Source organism: Pseudophryne corroboree, chromosome 4 (genome assembly GCF_028390025.1).
Source record: "Pseudophryne corroboree isolate aPseCor3 chromosome 4, aPseCor3.hap2, whole genome shotgun sequence".
In the NCBI taxonomy this organism is placed as follows: Eukaryota; Metazoa; Chordata; class Amphibia; order Anura; family Myobatrachidae; genus Pseudophryne; species Pseudophryne corroboree.
Genome location: NC_086447.1, coordinates 16,517,841 through 16,539,464, shown reverse-complemented (window position 1 = coordinate 16,539,464; position 21,624 = coordinate 16,517,841). Strand labels below are relative to the sequence as shown.

General features: G+C 36.9%; 15 non-coding genes across 15 annotated transcripts; all 15 read left to right on the top strand.

The window, feature by feature from the left end:
* The first annotated feature begins 50 nt into the window (after positions 1–50).
* On the top strand, positions 51–124 carry TRNAN-GUU (transfer RNA asparagine (anticodon GUU)). The gene has a single exon. It is a non-coding gene; the product is annotated as a tRNA-Asn (tRNA).
* Positions 125–1,217: 1,093 nt separating this feature from the next.
* TRNAN-GUU (transfer RNA asparagine (anticodon GUU)) lies at positions 1,218–1,291 on the top strand. The gene has a single exon. It is a non-coding gene; the product is annotated as a tRNA-Asn (tRNA).
* Positions 1,292–2,384: 1,093 nt separating this feature from the next.
* TRNAN-GUU (transfer RNA asparagine (anticodon GUU)) lies at positions 2,385–2,458 on the top strand. The gene has a single exon. It is a non-coding gene; the product is annotated as a tRNA-Asn (tRNA).
* A 1,088-nt stretch (positions 2,459–3,546) lies between these two features.
* Positions 3,547–3,621, top strand: TRNAN-GUU (transfer RNA asparagine (anticodon GUU)). The gene has a single exon. It is a non-coding gene; the product is annotated as a tRNA-Asn (tRNA).
* Positions 3,622–4,708: 1,087 nt separating this feature from the next.
* TRNAN-GUU (transfer RNA asparagine (anticodon GUU)) lies at positions 4,709–4,782 on the top strand. Its single transcript has one exon. It is a non-coding gene; the product is annotated as a tRNA-Asn (tRNA).
* Positions 4,783–7,036: 2,254 nt separating this feature from the next.
* On the top strand, positions 7,037–7,110 carry TRNAN-GUU (transfer RNA asparagine (anticodon GUU)). Its single transcript has one exon. It is a non-coding gene; the product is annotated as a tRNA-Asn (tRNA).
* A 1,093-nt stretch (positions 7,111–8,203) lies between these two features.
* Positions 8,204–8,277, top strand: TRNAN-GUU (transfer RNA asparagine (anticodon GUU)). Its single transcript has one exon. It is a non-coding gene; the product is annotated as a tRNA-Asn (tRNA).
* Positions 8,278–9,370: 1,093 nt separating this feature from the next.
* Positions 9,371–9,445, top strand: TRNAN-GUU (transfer RNA asparagine (anticodon GUU)). Its single transcript has one exon. It is a non-coding gene; the product is annotated as a tRNA-Asn (tRNA).
* A 1,087-nt stretch (positions 9,446–10,532) lies between these two features.
* Positions 10,533–10,606, top strand: TRNAN-GUU (transfer RNA asparagine (anticodon GUU)). Its single transcript has one exon. It is a non-coding gene; the product is annotated as a tRNA-Asn (tRNA).
* Positions 10,607–11,699: 1,093 nt separating this feature from the next.
* TRNAN-GUU (transfer RNA asparagine (anticodon GUU)) lies at positions 11,700–11,774 on the top strand. Its single transcript has one exon. It is a non-coding gene; the product is annotated as a tRNA-Asn (tRNA).
* Positions 11,775–12,861: 1,087 nt separating this feature from the next.
* Positions 12,862–12,935, top strand: TRNAN-GUU (transfer RNA asparagine (anticodon GUU)). Its single transcript has one exon. It is a non-coding gene; the product is annotated as a tRNA-Asn (tRNA).
* Positions 12,936–14,028: 1,093 nt separating this feature from the next.
* On the top strand, positions 14,029–14,102 carry TRNAN-GUU (transfer RNA asparagine (anticodon GUU)). Its single transcript has one exon. It is a non-coding gene; the product is annotated as a tRNA-Asn (tRNA).
* Positions 14,103–17,511: 3,409 nt separating this feature from the next.
* Positions 17,512–17,585, top strand: TRNAN-GUU (transfer RNA asparagine (anticodon GUU)). The gene has a single exon. It is a non-coding gene; the product is annotated as a tRNA-Asn (tRNA).
* Positions 17,586–18,678: 1,093 nt separating this feature from the next.
* TRNAN-GUU (transfer RNA asparagine (anticodon GUU)) lies at positions 18,679–18,753 on the top strand. Its single transcript has one exon. It is a non-coding gene; the product is annotated as a tRNA-Asn (tRNA).
* A 1,087-nt stretch (positions 18,754–19,840) lies between these two features.
* TRNAN-GUU (transfer RNA asparagine (anticodon GUU)) lies at positions 19,841–19,914 on the top strand. The gene has a single exon. It is a non-coding gene; the product is annotated as a tRNA-Asn (tRNA).
* The last annotated feature ends 1,710 nt before the right edge of the window (positions 19,915–21,624 follow it).

The following is a 21,624-nucleotide window of genomic DNA, read 5'->3' as shown; positions in this document are numbered from 1 at the left end:
TTTCTAGATGAATGCTTTTTAGCCTTTGTCAGTACATGCTTTTGCAAGCTGTCTCTGTGGCGCAATCGGTTAGCGCATTCGGCTGTTAACCGAAAGGTTGGTGGTTCAATCCCACCCAGGGACGTAATTGACCTTGTGATCAAATTTTGCTGATCTTTAAGTAGACAAGTCAAAATTTCAAACCACCTCTTATGGTGTAGGGTACCTGGCCTTCTCTGATGCAATCAGAGTCATATTTGATTAAGTCATTTTATAAAAAACAGGAAGCACAATTTAGCATGGGGTTGCAGAGAAAAAAAATTATGCAGGCAGAGAAATCCAATTGAGTGATTAATCAGCTCTCCATTTTATGGCTTTATTTTTATGCTAACACATTTGCTCTCTGAAAAGTGTCCACAAAGCCAAGTCTCTGATTAACACCTTTGTAGGAATGGTTTTTCACCTATTACTGATTAAAACTTGCTTCATTGGAAAGGCAGCAAGATGCATCCTCATTACAATGTCCACTGAAATAATACAGGTTGACACCAGGAAACATAAACCTCACTGCATCCTTGCTGCTTTCTCAAGTGGGAATCTGTTTAATGTGAAAACCAGGTGATATCTAATCAGCACACAGGTAAGAAGTTAAGAAAATCTTTCTTTAAGGGTGAAGATGTTTCTCACAAAATCGTTGCCCCAATGCATCATTGAAATTCAAGATGGAAAGATGATTTTGAAATATCAATTGTACATTTTGCATTGCTCATCTGGTGACAATGTAGCTTGTTTTTGTCAATTACCATTTCAGTAATAGGGTAAAGAAAATTAAGTGGATTTCTGAAAGAAAACAATGCTGTCAATATACTATTAAAACAAATTAAAATGTTAAAAGTTATTGTACTTTAAGTAAAAATAAAAGAGTCAAAATATCAATTCCAGTTTTGGAAGAATTTAATTAACAAAAAAATAAGTGCACATAGCAGAGGATGGTTTCGATCCACCGACCTCTGGGTTATGGGCCCAGCACGCTTCCGCTGCGCCACTCTGCTGCTCATGTAAGTGTCAGAGATCCTGAAGTACTCACTCATCATGTGAAAGTACCAATGTGTTTCTTCGTTGGTCAATGGAAGAAAAATCTTGCAAAACTCTCCAGATTATTGCCTTTTTAACCTTTTTCTAGGAAACTTTCTAGATGAATGCTTTTTAGCCTTTGTCAGTACATGCTTTTGCAAGCTGTCTCTGTGGCGCAATCGGTTAGCGCATTCGGCTGTTAACCGAAAGGTTGGTGGTTCAATCCCAACCAGGGACGTAATTGACCTTGTGATCAAATTTTGCTGATCTTTAAGTAGACAAGTCAAAATTTCAAACCACCTCTTATGGTGTAGGGTACCTGGCCTTCTCTGATGCAATCAGAGTCATATTTGATTAAGTCATTTTATAAAAAACAGGAAGCACAATTTAGCATGGGGTTGCAGAGAAAAAAAATGATGTAGGCAGAGAAATCCAATTGAGTGATTAAACAGCTCTCCATTTTATGGCTTTATTTTTATGCTAACACATTTGCTCTCTGAAAAGTGTCCACAAAGCCAAGTCTCTGATTAACACCTTTGTAGGAATGGTTTTTCACCTATTACTGATTAAAACTTGCTTCATTGGAAAGGCAGCAAGATGCATCCTCATTACAATGTCCACTGAAATAATACAGGTTGACACCAGGAAACATAAACCTCACTGCATCCTTGCTGCTTTCTCAAGTGGGAATCTGTTTAATGTGAAAACCAGGTGATATCTAACCAGCACACAGGTAAGAAGTTAAGAAAATCTTTCTTTAAGGGTGAAGATGTTTCTCACAAAATCGTTGCCCCAATGCATCATTGAAATTCAAGATGGAAAGATGATTTTGAAATATCAATTGTACATTTTGCATTGCTCATCTGGTGACAATGTAGCTTGTTTTTGTCAATTACCATTTCAGTAATAGGGTAAAGAAAATTAAGTGGATTTCTGAAAGAAAACAATGCTGTCAATATACTATTAAAACAAATTAAAATGTTAAAAGTTATTGTACTGTAAGTAAAAATAAAAGAGTCAAAATATCAATTCCAGTTTTGGAAGAATTTAATTAACAAAAAAATAAGTGCACATAGCAGAGGATGGTTTTGATCCACCGACCTCTGGGTTATGGGCCCAGCACGCTTCCGCTGCGCCACTCTGCTGCTCGTGTAAGTGTCAGAGATCCTGAAGTACTCACTCATCATGTGAAAGTACCAATGTGTTTCTTCGTTGGTCAATGGAAGAAAAATCTTGCAAAACTCTCCAGATTATTGCCTTTTTAACCTTTTTCTAGGAAACTTTCTAGATGAATGCTTTTTAGACTTTGTCAGTACATGCTTTTGCAAGCTGTCCCTGTGGCGCAATTGGTTAGCGCATTCGGCTGTTAACCGAAAGGTTGGTGGTTCAATCCCACCCAGGGACGTAATTGACCCTGTGATCAAATTTTGGTGATCTTTAAGTAGACAAGTCAAAATTTCAAACCACCTCTTATAGTGTAGGGTACCTGGCCTTCTCTGATGCAATCAGATTTGATTAAGTCATTTTATAAAAAAACAGGAAGCACAATTTAGCATGGGGTTGCAGAGAAAAAAAATTATGCAGGCAGAGAAATCCAATTGAGTGATTAATCAGCTCTCCATACTATGGCTTTATTTTTATGCTAACACATTTGCTCTCTGAAAAGTGTCCACAAAGCCAAGTCTCTGATTAACACCTTTGTAGGAATGGTTTTTCACCTATTACTGATTAAAACTTGCTTCATTGGAAAGGCAGCAAGATGCATCCTCATTACAATGTCCACTGAAATAATACAGGTTGACACCAGGAAACATAAACCTCACTGCATCCTTGCTGCTTTCTCCAGTGGGAATCTGTTTAATGTGAAAACCAGGTGATATCTAATCAGCACACAGGTAAGAAGTTAAGAAAATCTTTCTTTAAGGGTGAAGATGTTTCTCACAAAATCGTTGCCCCAATGCATCATTGAAATTCAAGATGGAAAGATGATTTTGAAATATCAATTGTACATTTTGCATTGCTCTTCTGGTGACAATGTAGCTTGTTTTTGTCAATTACCATTTCAGTAATAGGGTAAAGAAAATTAAGTGGATTTCTGAAAGAAAACAATGCTGTCAATATACTATTAAAACAAATTAAAATGTTAAAAGTTATTGTACTTTAAGTAAAAATAAAAGAGTCAAAATATCAATTCCAGTTTTGGAAGAATTTAATTAACAAAAAAATAAGTGCACATAGCAGAGGATGGTTTCGATCCACCGACCTCTGGGTTATGGGCCCAGCACGCTTCCGCTGCGCCACTCTGCTGCTCATGTAAGTGTCAGAGATCCTGAAGTACTCACTCATCATGTGAAAGTACCAATGTGTTTCTTCGTTGGTCAATGGAAGAAAAATCTTGCAAAACTCTCCAGATTATTGCCTTTTTAACCTTTTTCTAGGAAACTTTCTAGATGAATGCTTTTTAGCCTTTGTCAGTACATGCTTTTGCAAGCTGTCTCTGTGGCGCAATCGGTTAGCGCATTCGGCTGTTAACCGAAAGGTCTGGTGGTTCAATCCCACCCAGGGACGTAATTGACCTTGTGATCAAATTTTGGTGATCTTTAAGTAGACAAGTCAAAATTTCAAACCACCTCTTATAGTGTAGGGTACCTGGCCTTCTCTGATGCAATCAGATTTGATTAAGTCATTTTATAAAAAACAGGAAGCACAATTTAGCATGGGGTTGCAGAGAAAAAAAATTATGCAGGCAGAGAAATCCAATTGAGTGATTAATCAGCTCTCCATACTATGGCTTTATTTTTATGCTAACACATTTGCTCTCTGAAAAGTATCCACAAAGCCAAGTCTCTGATTAACACCTTTGTAGGAATGGTTTTTCACCTATTACTGATTAAAACTTGCTTCATTGGAAAGGCAGCAAGATGCATCCTCATTACAATGTCCACTGAAATAATACAGGTTGACACCAGGAAACATAAACCTCACTGCATCCTTGCTGCTTTCTCAAGTGGGAATCTGTTTAATGTGAAAACCAGGTGATATCTAATCAGCACACAGGTAAGAAGTTAAGAAAATCTTTCTTTAAGGGTGAAGATGTTTCTCACAAAATCGTTGCCCCAATGCATCATTGAAATTCAAGATGGAAAGATGATTTTGAAATATCAATTGTACATTTTGCATTGCTCTTCTGGTGACAATGTAGCTTGTTTTTGTCAATTACCATTTCAGTAATAGGGTAAAGAAAATTAAGTGGATTTCTGAAAGAAAACAATGCTGTCAATATACTATTAAAACAAATTAAAATGTTAAAAGTTATTGTACTTTAAGTAAAAATAAAAGAGTCAAAATATCAATTCCAGTTTTGGAAGAATTTAATTAACAAAAAAATAAGTGCACATAGCAGAGGATGGTTTCGATCCACCGACCTCTGGGTTATGGGCCCAGCACGCTTCCGCTGCGCCACTCTGCTGCTCGTGTAAGTGTCAGAGATCCTGAAGTACTCACTCATCATGTGAAAGTACCAATGTGCTTCTTCGTTGGTCAATGGAAGAAAAATCTTGCAAAACTCTCCAGATTATTGCCTTTTTAACTTTTTTCTAGGAAACTATCTAGATGAATGCTTTTTAGCCTTTGTCAGTAGATGCTTTTGCAAGCTGTCTCTGTGGCGCAATCGGTTAGCGCATTCGGCTGTTAACCGAAAGGTTGGTGGTTCAATCCCACCCAGGGACGTAATTGACCTTGTGATCAAATTTTGCTGATCTTTAAGTCGACAAGTCAAAATTTCCAACCACCACTTATGGTGTAGGGTACCTGGCCTTCTCTGATGCAATCAGAGTCATATTTGATTAAGTCATTTTATAAAAAACAGGAAGCACAATTTAGCATGGGGTTGCAGAGAAAAAAAATTATGCAGGCAGAGAAATCCAATTGAGTGATTAATCAGCTCTCCATTTTATGGCTTTATTTTTATGCTAACACATTTGCTCTCTGAAAAGTGTCCACAAAGCCAAGTCTCTGATTAACACCTTTGTAGGAATGGTTTTTCACCTATTACTGATTAAAACTTGCTTCATTGGAAAGGCAGCAAGATGCATCCTCATTACAATGTCCACTGAAATAATACAGGTTGACACCAGGAAACATAAACCTCACTGCATCCTTGCTGCTTTCTCAAGTGGGAATCTGTTTAATGTGAAAACCAGGTGATATCTAATCAGCACACAGGTAAGAAGTTAAGAAAATCTTTCTTTAAGGGTGAAGATGTTTCTCACAAAATCGTTGCCCCAATGCATCATTGAAATTCAAGATGGAAAGATGATTTTGAAATATCAATTGTACATTTTGCATTGCTCTTCTGGTGACAATGTAGCTTGTTTTTGTCAATTACCATTTCAGTAATAGGGTAAAGAAAATTAAGTAGATTTCTGAAAGAAAACAATGCTGTCAATATACTATTAAAACAAATTAAAATGTTAAAAGTTATTGTACTTTAAGTAAAAATAAAAGAGTCAAAATATCAATTCCAGTTTTGGAAGAATTTAATTAACAAAAAAATAAGTGCACATAGCAGAGGATGGTTTCAATCCACCGACCTCTGGGTTATGGGCCCAGCACGCTTCTGCTGCCCCACTCTGCTGCTCATGTAAGTGTCAGAGATCCTGAAGTACTCACTCATTTTGTGAAAGTACCAATGTGTTTCGTCTTTGGTCAATGGAAGAAAAATCTTGCAAAACTCTCCAGATTATTGCCTTTTTAACCTTTTTCTAGGAAACTTTCTAGATGAATGCTTTTTAGCCTTTGTCAGTACATGCTTTTGCAAGCTGTCTCTGTGGCGCAATCGGTTAGCGCATTCGTCTGTTAACCGAAAGGTTGGTGGTTCAATCCCACCCAGGGACGTAATTGACCTTGTGATCAAATTTTGGTGATCTTTAAGTAGACAAGTCAAAATTTCAAACCACCTCTTATAGTGTAGGGTACCTGGCCATCTCTGATGCAATCAGATTTGATTAAGTCATTTTATAAAAAACAGGAAGCACAATTTAGCATGGGGTTGCAGAGAAAAAAAATTATGCAGGCAGAGAAATCCAATTGAGTGATTAATCAGCTCTCCATTTTATGGCTTTATTTTTATGCTAACACATTTGCTCTCTGAAAAGTGTCCACAAAGCCAAGTCTCTGATTAACACCTTTGTAGGAATGGTTTTTCACCTATTACTGATTAAAACTTGCTTCATTGGAAAGGCAGCAAGATGCATCCTCATTACAATGTCCACTGAAATAATACAGGTTGACACCAGGAAACATAAACCTCACTGCATCCTTGCTGCTTTCTCAAGTGGGAATCTGTTTAATGTGAAAACCAGGTGATATCTAATCAGCACACAGGTAAGAAGTTAAGAAAATCTTTCTTTAAGGGTGAAGATGTTTCTCACAAAATCGTTGCCCCAATGCATCATTGAAATTCAAGATGGAAAGATGATTTTGAAATATCAATTGTACATTTTGCATTGCTCATCTGGTGACAATGTAGCTTGTTTTTGTCAATTACCATTTCAGTAATAGGGTAAAGAAAATTAAGTGGATTTCTGAAAGAAAACAATGCTGTCAATATACTATTAAAACAAATTAAAATGTTAAAAGTTATTGTACTTTAAGTAAAAATAAAAGAGTCAAAATATCAATTCCAGTTTTGGAAGAATTTAATTAACAAAAAAATAAGTGCACATAGCAGAGGATGGTTTCGATCCACCGACCTCTGGGTTATGGGCCCAGCACGCTTCCGCTGCGCCACTCTGCTGCTCATGTAAGTGTCAGAGATCCTGAAGTACTCACTCATCATGTGAAAGTACCAATGTGTTTCTTCGTTGGTCAATGGAAGAAAAATCTTGCAAAACTCTCCAGATTATTGCCTTTTTAACCTTTTTCTAGGAAACTTTCTAGATGAATGCTTTTTAGCCTTTGTCAGTACATGCTTTTGCAAGCTGTCTCTGTGGCGCAATCGGTTAGCGCATTCGGCTGTTAACCGAAAGGTTGGTGGTTCAATCCCACCCAGGGACGTAATTGACCTTGTGATCAAATTTTGCTGATCTTTAAGTAGACAAGTCAAAATTTCAAACCACCTCTTATGGTGTAGGGTACCTGGCCTTCTCTGATGCAATCAGAGTCATATTTGATTAAGTCATTTTATAAAAAACAGGAAGCACAATTTAGCATGGGGTTGCAGAGAGAAAAAATTATGCAGGCAGAGAAATCCAATTGAGTGATTAATCAGCTCTCCATTTTATGGCTTTATTTTTATGCTAACACATTTGCTCTCTGAAAAGTGTCCACAAAGCCAAGTCTCTGATTAACACCTTTGTAGGAATGGTTTTTCACCTATTACTGATTAAAACTTGCTTCATTGGAAAGGCAGCAAGATGCATCCTCATTACAATGTCCACTGAAATAATACAGGTTGACACCAGGAAACATAAACCTCACTGCATCCTTGCTGCTTTCTCAAGTGGGAATCTGTTTAATGTGAAAACCAGGTGATATCTAATCAGCACACAGGTAAGAAGTTAAGAAAATCTTTCTTTAAGGGTGAAGATGTTTCTCACAAAATCGTTGCCCCAATGCATCATTGAAATTCAAGATGGAAAGATGATTTTGAAATATCAATTGTACATTTTGCATTGCTCATCTGGTGACAATGTAGCTTGTTTTTGTCAATTACCATTTCAGTAATAGGGTAAAGAAAATTAAGTGGATTTCTGAAAGAAAACAATGCTGTCAATATACTATTAAAACAAATTAAAATGTTAAAAGTTATTGTACTTTAAGTAAAAATAAAAGAGTCAAAATATCAATTCCAGTTTTGGAAGAATTTAATTAACAAAAAAATAAGTGCACATAGCAGAGGATGGTTTCGATCCACCGACCTCTGGGTTATGGGCCCAGCACGCTTCCGCTGCGCCACTCTGCTGCTCATGTAAGTGTCAGAGATCCTGAAGTACTCACTCATCATGTGAAAGTACCAATGTGTTTCTTCGTTGGTCAATGGAAGAAAAATCTTGCAAAACTCTCCAGATTATTGCCTTTTTAACCTTTTTCTAGGAAACTTTCTAGATGAATGCTTTTTAGCCTTTGTCAGTACATGCTTTTGCAAGCTGTCTCTGTGGCGCAATCGGTTAGCGCATTCGGCTGTTAACCGAAAGGTTGGTGGTTCAATCCCAACCAGGGACGTAATTGACCTTGTGATCAAATTTTGCTGATCTTTAAGTAGACAAGTCAAAATTTCAAACCACCTCTTATGGTGTAGGGTACCTGGCCTTCTCTGATGCAATCAGAGTCATATTTGATTAAGTCATTTTATAAAAAACAGGAAGCACAATTTAGCATGGGGTTGCAGAGAAAAAAAATGATGCAGGCAGAGAAATCCAATTGAGTGATTAATCAGCTCTCCATTTTATGGCTTTATTTTTATGCTAACACATTTGCTCTCTGAAAAGTGTCCACAAAGCCAAGTCTCTGATTAACACCTTTGTAGGAATGGTTTTTCACCTATTACTGATTAAAACTTGCTTCATTGGAAAGGCAGCAAGATGCATCCTCATTACAATGTCCACTGAAATAATACAGGTTGACACCAGGAAACATAAACCTCACTGCATCCTTGCTGCTTTCTCAAGTGGGAATCTGTTTAATGTGAAAACCAGGTGATATCTAATCAGCACACAGGTAAGAAGTTAAGAAAATCTTTCTTTAAGGGTGAAGATGTTTCTCACAAAATCGTTGCCCCAATGCATCATTGAAATTCAAGATGGAAAGATGATTTTGAAATATCAATTGTACATTTTGCATTGCTCTTCTGGTGACAATGTAGCTTGTTTTTGTCAATTACCATTTCAGTAATAGGGTAAAGAAAATTAAGTGGATTTCTGAAAGAAAACAATGCTGTCAATATACTATTAAAACAAATTAAAATGTTAAAAGTTATTGTACTTTAAGTAAAAATAAAAGAGTCAAAATATCAATTCCAGTTTTGGAAGAATTTAATTAACAAAAAAATAAGTGCACATAGCAGAGGATGGTTTCGATCCACCGACCTCTGGGTTATGGGCCCAGCACGCTTCCGCTGCGCCACTCTGCTGCTCATGTAAGTGTCAGAGATCCTGAAGTACTCACTCATCATGTGAAAGTACCAATGTGTTTCTTCGTTGGTCAATGGAAGAAAAATCTTGCAAAACTCTCCAGATTATTGCCTTTTTAACCTTTTTCTAGGAAACTTTCTAGATGAATGCTTTTTAGCCTTTGTCAGTACATGCTTTTGCAAGCTGTCTCTGTGGCGCAATCGGTTAGCGCATTCGGCTGTTAACCGAAAGGTCTGGTGGTTCAATCCCACCCAGGGACGTAATTGACCTTGTGATCAAATTTTGGTGATCTTTAAGTAGACAAGTCAAAATTTCAAACCACCTCTTATAGTGTAGGGTACCTGGCCTTCTCTGATGCAATCAGATTTGATTAAGTCATTTTATAAAAAACAGGAAGCACAATTTAGCATGGGGTTGCAGAGAAAAAAAATTATGCAGGCAGAGAAATCCAATTGAGTGATTAATCAGCTCTCCATACTATGGCTTTATTTTTATGCTAACACATTTGCTCTCTGAAAAGTATCCACAAAGCCAAGTCTCTGATTAACACCTTTGTAGGAATGGTTTTTCACCTATTACTGATTAAAACTTGCTTCATTGGAAAGGCAGCAAGATGCATCCTCATTACAATGTCCACTGAAATAATACAGGTTGACACCAGGAAACATAAACCTCACTGCATCCTTGCTGCTTTCTCAAGTGGGAATCTGTTTAATGTGAAAACCAGGTGATATCTAATCAGCACACAGGTAAGAAGTTAAGAAAATCTTTCTTTAAGGGTGAAGATGTTTCTCACAAAATCGTTGCCCCAATGCATCATTGAAATTCAAGATGGAAAGATGATTTTGAAATATCAATTGTACATTTTGCATTGCTCTTCTGGTGACAATGTAGCTTGTTTTTGTCAATTACCATTTCAGTAATAGGGTAAAGAAAATTAAGTGGATTTCTGAAAGAAAACAATGCTGTCAATATACTATTAAAACAAATTAAAATGTTAAAAGTTATTGTACTTTAAGTAAAAATAAAAGAGTCAAAATATCAATTCCAGTTTTGGAAGAATTTAATTAACAAAAAAATAAGTGCACATAGCAGAGGATGGTTTCGATCCACCGACCTCTGGGTTATGGGCCCAGCACGCTTCCGCTGCGCCACTCTGCTGCTCATGTAAGTGTCAGAGATCCTGAAGTACTCACTCATCATGTGAAAGTACCAATGTGTTTCTTCGTTGGTCAATGGAAGAAAAATCTTGCAAAACTCTCCAGATTATTGCCTTTTTAACTTTTTTCCTGGAAACTATCTAGATGAATGCTTTTTAGCCTTTGTCAGTACATGCTTTTGCAAGCTGTCTCTGTGGCGCAATCGGTTAGCGCATTCGGCTGTTAACCGAAAGGTTGGTGGTTCAATCCCACCCAGGGATGTAATTGACCTTGTGATCAAATTTTGCTGATCTTTAAGTAGACAAGTCAAAATTTCAAACCACCTCTTATGGTGTAGGGTACCTGGCCTTCTCTGATGCAATCAGAGTCATATTTGATTAAGTCATTTTATAAAAAACAGGAAGCACAATTTAGCATGGGGTTGCAGAGAAAAAAAATTATGCAGGCAGAGAAATCCAATTGAGTGATTAATCAGCTCTCCATTTTATGGCTTTATTTTTATGCTAACACATTTGCTCTCTGAAAAGTGTCCACAAAGCCAAGTCTCTGATTAACACCTTTGTAGGAATGGTTTTTCACCTATTACTGATTAAAACTTGCTTCATTGGAAAGGCAGCAAGATGCATCCTCATTACAATGTCCACTGAAATAATACAGGTTGACACCAGGAAACATAAACCTCACTGCATCCTTGCTGCTTTCTCAAGTGGGAATCTGTTTAATGTGAAAACCAGGTGATATCTAATCAGCACACAGGTAAGAAGTTAAGAAAATCTTTCTTTAAGGGTGAAGATGTTTCTCACAAAATCGTTGCCCCAATGCATCATTGAAATTCAAGATGGAAAGATGATTTTGAAATATCAATTGTACATTTTGCATTGCTCTTCTGGTGACAATGTAGCTTGTTTTTGTCAATTACCATTTCAGTAATAGGGTAAAGAAAATTAAGTGGATTTCTGAAAGAAAACAATGCTGTCAATATACTATTAAAACAAATTAAAATGTTAAAAGTTATTGTACTTTAAGTAAAAATAAAAGAGTCAAAATATCAATTCCAGTTTTGGAAGAATTTAATTAACAAAAAAATAAGTGCACATAGCAGAGGATGGTTTCAATCCACCGACCTCTGGGTTATGGGCCCAGCACGCTTCTGCTGCCCCACTCTGCTGCTCATGTAAGTGTCAGAGATCCTGAAGTACTCACTCATTATGTGAAAGTACCAATGTGTTTCTTCTTTGGTCAATGGAAGAAAAATCTTGCAAAACTCTCCAGATCATTGCCTTTTTAACCTTTTTCTAGGAAACTTTCTAGATGAATGCTTTTTAGCCTTTGTCAGTACATGCTTTTGCAAGCTGTCTCTGTGGCGCAATCGGTTAGCGCATTCGGCTGTTAACCGAAAGGTCTGGTGGTTCAATCCCACCCAGGGACGTAATTGACCTTGTGATCAAATTTTGGTGATCTTTAAGTAGACAAGTCAAAATTTCAAACCACCTCTTATAGTGTAGGGTACCTGGCCTTCTCTGATGCAATCAGATTTGATTAAGTCATTTTATAAAAAACAGGAAGCACAATTTAGCATGGGGTTGCAGAGAAAAAAAATTATGCAGGCAGAGAAATCCAATTGAGTGATTAATCAGCTCTCCATACTATGGCTTTATTTTTATGCTAACACATTTGCTCTCTGAAAAGTATCCACAAAGCCAAGTCTCTGATTAACACCTTTGTAGGAATGGTTTTTCACCTATTACTGATTAAAACTTGCTTCATTGGAAAGGCAGCAAGATGCATCCTCATTACAATGTCCACTGAAATAATACAGGTTGACACCAGGAAACATAAACCTCACTGCATCCTTGCTGCTTTCTCAAGTGGGAATCTGTTTAATGTGAAAACCAGGTGATATCTAATCAGCACACAGGTAAGAAGTTAAGAAAATCTTTCTTTAAGGGTGAAGATGTTTCTCACAAAATCGTTGCCCCAATGCATCATTGAAATTCAAGATGGAAAGATGATTTTGAAATATCAATTGTACATTTTGCATTGCTCTTCTGGTGACAATGTAGCTTGTTTTTGTCAATTACCATTTCAGTAATAGGGTAAAGAAAATTAAGTGGATTTCTGAAAGAAAACAATGCTGTCAATATACTATTAAAACAAATTAAAATGTTAAAAGTTATTGTACTTTAAGTAAAAATAAAAGAGTCAAAATATCAATTCCAGTTTTGGAAGAATTTAATTAACAAAAAAATAAGTGCACATAGCAGAGGATGGTTTCGATCCACCGACCTCTGGGTTATGGGCCCAGCACGCTTCCGCTGCGCCACTCTGCTGCTCATGTAAGTGTCAGAGATCCTGAAGTACTCACTCATCATGTGAAAGTACCAATGTGTTTCTTCGTTGGTCAATGGAAGAAAAATCTTGCAAAACTCTCCAGATTATTGCCTTTTTAACTTTTTTCTAGGAAACTATCTAGATGAATGCTTTTTAGCCTTTGTCAGTACATGCTTTTGCAAGCTGTCTCTGTGGCGCAATCGGTTAGCGCATTCGGCTGTTAACCGAAAGGTTGGTGGTTCAATCCCACCCAGGGACGTAATTGACCTTGTGATCAAATTTTGCTGATCTTTAAGTAGACAAGTCAAAATTTCAAACCACCTCTTATGGTGTAGGGTACCTGGCCTTCTCTGATGCAATCAGAGTCATATTTGATTAAGTCATTTTATAAAAAACAGGAAGCACAATTTAGCATGGGGTTGCAGAGAAAAAAAATTATGCAGGCAGAGAAATCCAATTGAGTGATTTATCAGCTCTCCATTTTATGGCTTTATTTTTATGCTAACACATTTGCTCTCTGAAAAGTGTCCACAAAGCCAAGTCTCTGATTAACACCTTTGTAGGAATGGTTTTTCACCTATTACTGATTAAAACTTGCTTCATTGGAAAGGCAGCAAGATGCATCCTCATTACAATGTCCACTGAAATAATACAGGTTGACACCAGGAAACATAAACCTCACTGCATCCTTGCTGCTTCCTCAAGTGGGAATCTGTTTAATGTGAAAACCAGGTGATATCTAATCAGCACACAGGTAAGAAGTTAAGAAAATCTTTCTTTAAGGGTGAAGATGTTTCTCACAAAATCGTTGCCCCAATGCATCATTGAAATTCAAGATGGAAAGATGATTTTGAAATATCAATTGTACATTTTGCATTGCTCTTCTGGTGACAATGTAGCTTGTTTTTGTCAATTACCATTTCAGTAATAGGGTAAAGAAAATTAAGTGGATTTCTGAAAGAAAACAATGCTGTCAATATACTATTAAAACAAATTAAAATGTTAAAAGTTATTGTACTTTAAGTAAAAATAAAAGAGTCAAAATATCAATTCCAGTTTTGGAAGAATTTAATTAACAAAAAAATAAGTGCACATAGCAGAGGATGGTTTCAATCCACCGACCTCTGGGTTATGGGCCCAGCACGCTTCTGCTGCCCCACTCTGCTGCTCATGTAAGTGTCAGAGATCCTGAAGTACTCACTCATTATGTGAAAGTACCAATGTGTTTCTTCTTTGGTCAATGGAAGAAAAATCTTGCAAAACTCTCCAGATCATTGCCTTTTTAACCTTTTTCTAGGAAACTTTCTAGATGAATGCTTTTTAGCCTTTGTCAGTACATGCTTTTGCAAGCTGTCTCTGTGGCGCAATCGGTTAGCGCATTCGGCTGTTAACCGAAAGGTTGGTGGTTCAATCGCACCCAGGGACGTAATTGACCTTGTGATCAAATTTTGGTGATCTTTAAGTAGACAAGTCAAAATTTCAAACCACCTCTTATAGTGTAGGGTACCTGGCCTTCTCTGATGCAGTCATATTTGATTAAGTCATTTTATAAAAAACAGGAAGCACAATTTAGCATGGGGTTGCAGAGAAAAAAAATGATGCAGGCAGAGAAATCCAATTGAGTGATTAATCAGCTCTCCATTTTATGGCTTTATTTTTATGCTAACACATTTGCTCTCTGAAAAGTGTCCACAAAGCCAAGTCTCTGATTAACACCTTTGTAGGAATGGTTTTTCACCTATTACTGATTAAAACTTGCTTCATTGGAAAGGCAGCAAGATGCATCCTCATTACAATGTCCACTGAAATAATACAGGTTGACACCAGGAAACATAAACCTCACTGCATCCTTGCTGCTTTCTCAAGTGGGAATCTGTTTAATGTGAAAACCAGGTGATATCTAATCAGCACACAGGTAAGAAGTTAAGAAAATCTTTCTTTAAGGGTGAAGATGTTTCTCACAAAATCGTTGCCCCAATGCATCATTGAAATTCAAGATGGAAAGATGATTTTGAAATATCAATTGTACATTTTGCATTGCTCTTCTGGTGACAATGTAGCTTGTTTTTGTCAATTACCATTTCAGTAATAGGGTAAAGAAAATTAAGTGGATTTCTGAAAGAAAACAATGCTGTCAATATACTATTAAAACAAATTAAAATGTTAAAAGTTATTGTACTTTAAGTAAAAATAAAAGAGTCAAAATATCAATTCCAGTTTTGGAAGAATTTAATTAACAAAAAAATAAGTGCACATAGCAGAGGATGGTTTCAATCCACCGACCTCTGGGTTATGGGCCCAGCACGCTTCTGCTGCCCCACTCTGCTGCTCATGTAAGTGTCAGAGATCCTGAAGTACTCACTCATTATGTGAAAGTACCAATGTGTTTCGTCTTTGGTCAATGGAAGAAAAATCTTGCAAAACTCTCCAGATTATTGCCTTTTTAACCTTTTTCTAGGAAACTTTCTAGATGAATGCTTTTTAGCCTTTGTCAGTACATGCTTTTGCAAGCTGTCTCTGTGGCGCAATCGGTTAGCGCATTCGTCTGTTAACCGAAAGGTTGGTGGTTCAATCCCACCCAGGGACGTAATTGACCTTGTGATCAAATTTTGGTGATCTTTAAGTAGACAAGTCAAAATTTCAAACCACCTCTTATAGTGTAGGGTACCTGGCCTTCTCTGATGCAATCAGATTTGATTAAGTCATTTTATAAAAAACAGGAAGCACAATTTAGCATGGGGTTGCAGAGAAAAAAAATTATGCAGGCAGAGAAATCCAATTGAGTGATTAATCAGCTCTCCATTTTATGGCTTTATTTTTATGCTAACACATTTGCTCTCTGAAAAGTGTCCACAAAGCCAAGTCTCTGATTAACACCTTTGTAGGAATGGTTTTTCACCTATTACTGATTAAAACTTGCTTCATTGGAAAGGCAGCAAGATGCATCCTCATTACAATGTCCACTGAAATAATACAGGTTGACACCAGGAAACATAAACCTCACTGCATCCTTGCTGCTTTCTCAAGTGGGAATCTGTTTAATGTGAAAACCAGGTGATATCTAATCAGCACACAGGTAAGAAGTTAAGAAAATCTTTCTTTAAGGGTGAAGATGTTTCTCACAAAATCGTTGCCCCAATGCATCATTGAAATTCAAGATGGAAAGATGATTTTGAAATATCAATTGTACATTTTGCATTGCTCTTCTGGTGACAATGTAGCTTGTTTTTGTCAATTACCATTTCAGTAATAGGGTAAAGAAAATTAAGTGGATTTCTGAAAGAAAACAATGCTGTCAATATACTATTAAAACAAATTAAAATGTTAAAAGTTATTGTACTTTAAGTAAAAATAAAAGAGTCAAAATATCAATTCCAGTTTTGGAAGAATTTAATTAACAAAAAAATAAGTGCACATAGTAGAGGATGGTTTCAATCCACCGACCTCTGGGTTATGGGCCCAGCACGCTTCTGCTGCCCCACTCTGCTGCTCATGTAAGTGTCAGAGATCCTGAAGTACTCACTCATTATGTGAAAGTACCAATGTGTTTCGTCTTTGGTCAATGGAAGAAAAATCTTGCAAAACTCTCCAGATTATTGCCTTTTTAACCTTTTTCTAGGAAACTTTCTAGATGAATGCTTTTTAGCCTTTGTCAGTACATGCTTTTGCAAGCTGTCTCTGTGGCGCAATCGGTTAGCGCATTCGTCTGTTAACCGAAAGGTTGGTGGTTCAATCCCACCCAGGGACGTAATTGACCTTGTGATCAAATTTTGGTGATCTTTAAGTAGACAAGTCAAAATTTCAAACCACCTCTTATAGTGTAGGGTACCTGGCCTTCTCTGATGCAATCAGATTTGATTAAGTCATTTTATAAAAAACAGGAAGCACAATTTAGCATGGGGTTGCAGAGAAAAAAAATTATGCAGGCAGAGAAATCCAATTGAGTGATTAATCAGCTCTCCATTTTATGGCTTTATTTTTATGCTAACACATTTGCTCTCTGAAAAGTGTCCACAAAGCCAAGTCTCTGATTAACACCTTTGTAGGAATGGTTTTTCACCTATTACTGATTAAAACTTGCTTCATTGGAAAGGCAGCAAGATGCATCCTCATTACAATGTCCACTGAAATAATACAGGTTGACACCAGGAAACATAAACCTCACTGCATCCTTGCTGCTTTCTCAAGTGGGAATCTGTTTAATGTGAAAACCAGGTGATATCTAATCAGCACACAGGTAAGAAGTTAAGAAAATCTTTCTTTAAGGGTGAAGATGTTTCTCACAAAATCGTTGCCCCAATGCATCATTGAAATTCAAGATGGAAAGATGATTTTGAAATATCAATTGTACATTTTGCATTGCTCATCTGGTGACAATGTAGCTTGTTTTTGTCAATTACCATTTCAGTAATAGGGTAAAGAAAATTAAGTGGATTTCTGAAAGAAAACAATGCTGTCAATATACTATTAAAACAAATTAAAATGTTAAAAGTTATTGTACTTTAAGTAAAAATAAAAGAGTCAAAATATCAATTCCAGTTTTGGAAGAATTTAATTAACAAAAAAATAAGTGCACATAGCAGAGGATGGTTTCGATCCACCGACCTCTGGGTTATGGGCCCAGCATGCTTCCGCTGCGCCACTCTGCTGCTCATGTATGTGTCAGAGATCCTGAAGTACTCACTCATCATGTGAAAGTACCAATGTGTTTCTTCGTTGGTCAATGGAAGAAAAATCTTGCAAAACTCTCCAGATTATTGCCTTTTTAACCTTTTTCGAGGAAACTTTCTAGATGAATGCTTTTTAGCCTTTGTCAGTACATGCTTTTGCAAGCTGTCTCTGTGGCGCAATCGGTTAGCGCATTCGGCTGTTAACCGAAAGGTTGGTGGTTCAATCCCACCCAGGGACGTAATTGACCTTGTGATCAAATTTTGCTGATCTTTAAGTAGACAAGTCAAAATTTCAAACCACCTCTTATGGTGTAGGGTACCTGGCCTTCTCTGATGCAATCAGAGTCATATTTGATTAAGTCATTTTATAAAAAACAGGAAGCACAATTTAGCATGGGGTTGCAGAGAAAAAAAATTATGCAGGCAGAGAAATCCAATTGAGTGATTAATCAGCTCTCCATTTTATGGCTTTATTTTTATGCTAACACATTTGCTCTCTGAAAAGTGTCCACAAAGCCAAGTCTCTGATTAACACCTTTGTAGGAATGGTTTTTCACCTATTACTGATTAAAACTTGCTTCATTGGAAAGGCAGCAAGATGCATCCTCATTACAATGTCCACTGAAATAATACAGGTTGACACCAGGAAACATAAACCTCACTGCATCCTTGCTGCTTTCTCAAGTGGGAATCTGTTTAATGTGAAAACCAGGTGATATCTAATCAGCACACAGGTAAGAAGTTAAGAAAATCTTTCTTTAAGGGTGAAGATGTTTCTCACAAAATCGTTGCCCCAATGCATCATTGAAATTCAAGATGGAAAGATGATTTTGAAATATCAATTGTACATTTTGCATTGCTCTTCTGGTGACAATGTAGCTTGTTTTTGTCAATTACCATTTCAGTAATAGGGTAAAGAAAATTAAGTGGATTTCTGAAAGAAAACAATGCTGTCAATATACTATTAAAACAAATTAAAATGTTAAAAGTTATTGTACTTTAAGTAAAAATAAAAGAGTCAAAATATCAATTCCAGTTTTGGAAGAATTTAATTAACAAAAAAATAAGTGCACATAGCAGAGGATGGTTTCAATCCACCGACCTCTGGGTTATGGGCCCAGCACGCTTCTGCTGCCCCACTCTGCTGCTCATGTAAGTGTCAGAGATCCTGAAGTACTCACTCATTATGTGAAAGTACCAATGTGTTTCTTCTTTGGTCAATGGAAGAAAAATCTTGCAAAACTCTCCAGATCATTGCCTTTTTAACCTTTTTCTAGGAAACTTTCTAGATGAATGCTTTTTAGCCTTTGTCAGTACATGCTTTTGCAAGCTGTCTCTGTGGCGCAATCGGTTAGCGCATTCGGCTGTTAACCGAAAGGTCTGGTGGTTCAATCCCACCCAGGGACGTAATTGACCTTGTGATCAAATTTTGGTGATCTTTAAGTAGACAAGTCAAAATTTCAAACCACCTCTTATAGTGTAGGGTACCTGGCCTTCTCTGATGCAATCAGATTTGATTAAGTCATTTTATAAAAAACAGGAAGCACAATTTAGCATGGGGTTGCAGAGAAAAAAAATTATGCAGGCAGAGAAATCCAATTGAGTGATTAATCAGCTCTCCATACTATGGCTTTATTTTTATGCTAACACATTTGCTCTCTGAAAAGTATCCACAAAGCCAAGTCTCTGATTAACACCTTTGTAGGAATGGTTTTTCACCTATTACTGATTAAAACTTGCTTCATTGGAAAGGCAGCAAGATGCATCCTCATTACAATGTCCACTGAAATAATACAGGTTGACACCAGGAAACATAAACCTCACTGCATCCTTGCTGCTTTCTCAAGTGGGAATCTGTTTAATGTGAAAACCAGGTGATATCTAATCAGCACACAGGTAAGAAGTTAAGAAAATCTTTCTTTAAGGGTGAAGATGTTTCTCACAAAATCGTTGCCCCAATGCATCATTGAAATTCAAGATGGAAAGATGATTTTGAAATATCAATTGTACATTTTGCATTGCTCTTCTGGTGACAATGTAGCTTGTTTTTGTCAATTACCATTTCAGTAATAGGGTAAAGAAAATTAAGTGGATTTCTGAAAGAAAACAATGCTGTCAATATACTATTAAAACAAATTAAAATGTTAAAAGTTATTGTACTTTAAGTAAAAATAAAAGAGTCAAAATATCAATTCCAGTTTTGGAAGAATTTAATTAACAAAAAAATAAGTGCACATAGCAGAGGATGGTTTCGATCCACCGACCTCTGGGTTATGGGCCCAGCACGCTTCCGCTGCGCCACTCTGCTGCTCATGTAAGTGTCAGAGATCCTGAAGTACTCACTCATCATGTGAAAGTACCAATGTGTTTCTTCGTTGGTCAATGGAAGAAAAATCTTGCAAAACTCTCCAGATTATTGCCTTTTTAACTTTTTTCTAGGAAACTATCTAGATGAATGCTTTTTAGCCTTTGTCAGTACATGCTTTTGCAAGCTGTCTCTGTGGCGCAATCGGTTAGCGCATTCGGCTGTTAACCGAAAGGTTGGTGGTTCAATCCCACCCAGGGACGTAATTGACCTTGTGATCAAATTTTGCTGATCTTTAAGTAGACAAGTCAAAATTTCAAACCACCTCTTATAGTGTAGGGTACCTGGCCTTCTCTGATGCAGTCATATTTGATTAAGTCATTTTATAAAAAACAGGAAGCACAATTTAGCATGGGGTTGCAGAGAAAAAAAATGATGCAGGCAGAGAAATCCAATTGAGTGATTAATCAGCTCTCCATTTTATGGCTTTATTTTTATGCTAACACATTTGCTCTCTGAAAAGTGTCCACAAAGCCAAGTCTCTGATTAACACCTTTGTAGGAATGGTTTTTCACCTATTACTGATTAAAACTTGCTTCATTGGAAAGGCAGCAAGATGCATCCTCATTACAATGTCCACTGAAATAATACAGGTTGACACCAGGAAACATAAACCTCACTGCATCCTTGCTGCTTTCTCAAGTGGGAATCTGTTTAATGTGAAAACCAGGTGATATCTAATCAGCACACAGGTAAGAAGTTAAGAAAATCTTTCTTTAAGGGTGAAGATGTTTCTCACAAAATCGTTGCCCCAATGCATCATTGAAATTCAAGATGGAAAGATGATTTTGAAATATCAATTGTACATTTTGCATTGCTCTTCTGGTGACAATGTAGCTTGTTTTTGTCAATTACCATTTCAGTAATAGGGTAAAGAAAATTAAGTGGATTTCTGAAAGAAAACAATGCTGTCAATATACTATTAAAACAAATTAAAATGTTAAAAGTTATTGTACTTTAAGTAAAAATAAAAGAGTCAAAATATCAATTCCAGTTTTGGAAGAATTTAATTAACAAAAAAATAAGTGCACATAGCAGAGGATGGTTTCAATCCACCGACCTCTGGGTTATGGGCCCAGCACGCTTCTGCTGCCCCACTCTGCTGCTCATGTAAGTGTCAGAGATCCTGAAGTACTCACTCATTATGTGAAAGTACCAATGTGTTTCGTCTTTGGTCAATGGAAGAAAAATCTTGCAAAACTCTCCAGATTATTGCCTTTTTAACCTTTTTCTAGGAAACTTTCTAGATGAATGCTTTTTAGCCTTTGTCAGTACATGCTTTTGCAAGCTGTCTCTGTGGCGCAATCGGTTAGCGCATTCGTCTGTTAACCGAAAGGTTGGTGGTTCAATCCCACCCAGGGACGTAATTGACCTTGTGATCAAATTTTGGTGATCTTTAAGTAGACAAGTCAAAATTTCAAACCACCTCTTATAGTGTAGGGTACCTGGCCTTCTCTGATGCAATCAGATTTGATTAAGTCATTTTATAAAAAACAGGAAGCACAATTTAGCATGGGGTTGCAGAGAAAAAAAATTATGCAGGCAGAGAAATCCAATTGAGTGATTAATCAGCTCTCCATTTTATGGCTTTATTTTTATGCTAACACATTTGCTCTCTGAAAAGTGTCCACAAAGCCAAGTCTCTGATTAACACCTTTGTAGGAATGGTTTTTCACCTATTACTGATTAAAACTTGCTTCATTGGAAAGGCAGCAAGATGCATCCTCATTACAATGTCCACTGAAATAATACAGGTTGACACCAGGAAACATAAACCTCACTGCATCCTTGCTGCTTTCTCAAGTGGGAATCTGTTTAATGTGAAAACCAGGTGATATCTAATCAGCACACAGGTAAGAAGTTAAGAAAATCTTTCTTTAAGGGTGAAGATGTTTCTCACAAAATCGTTGCCC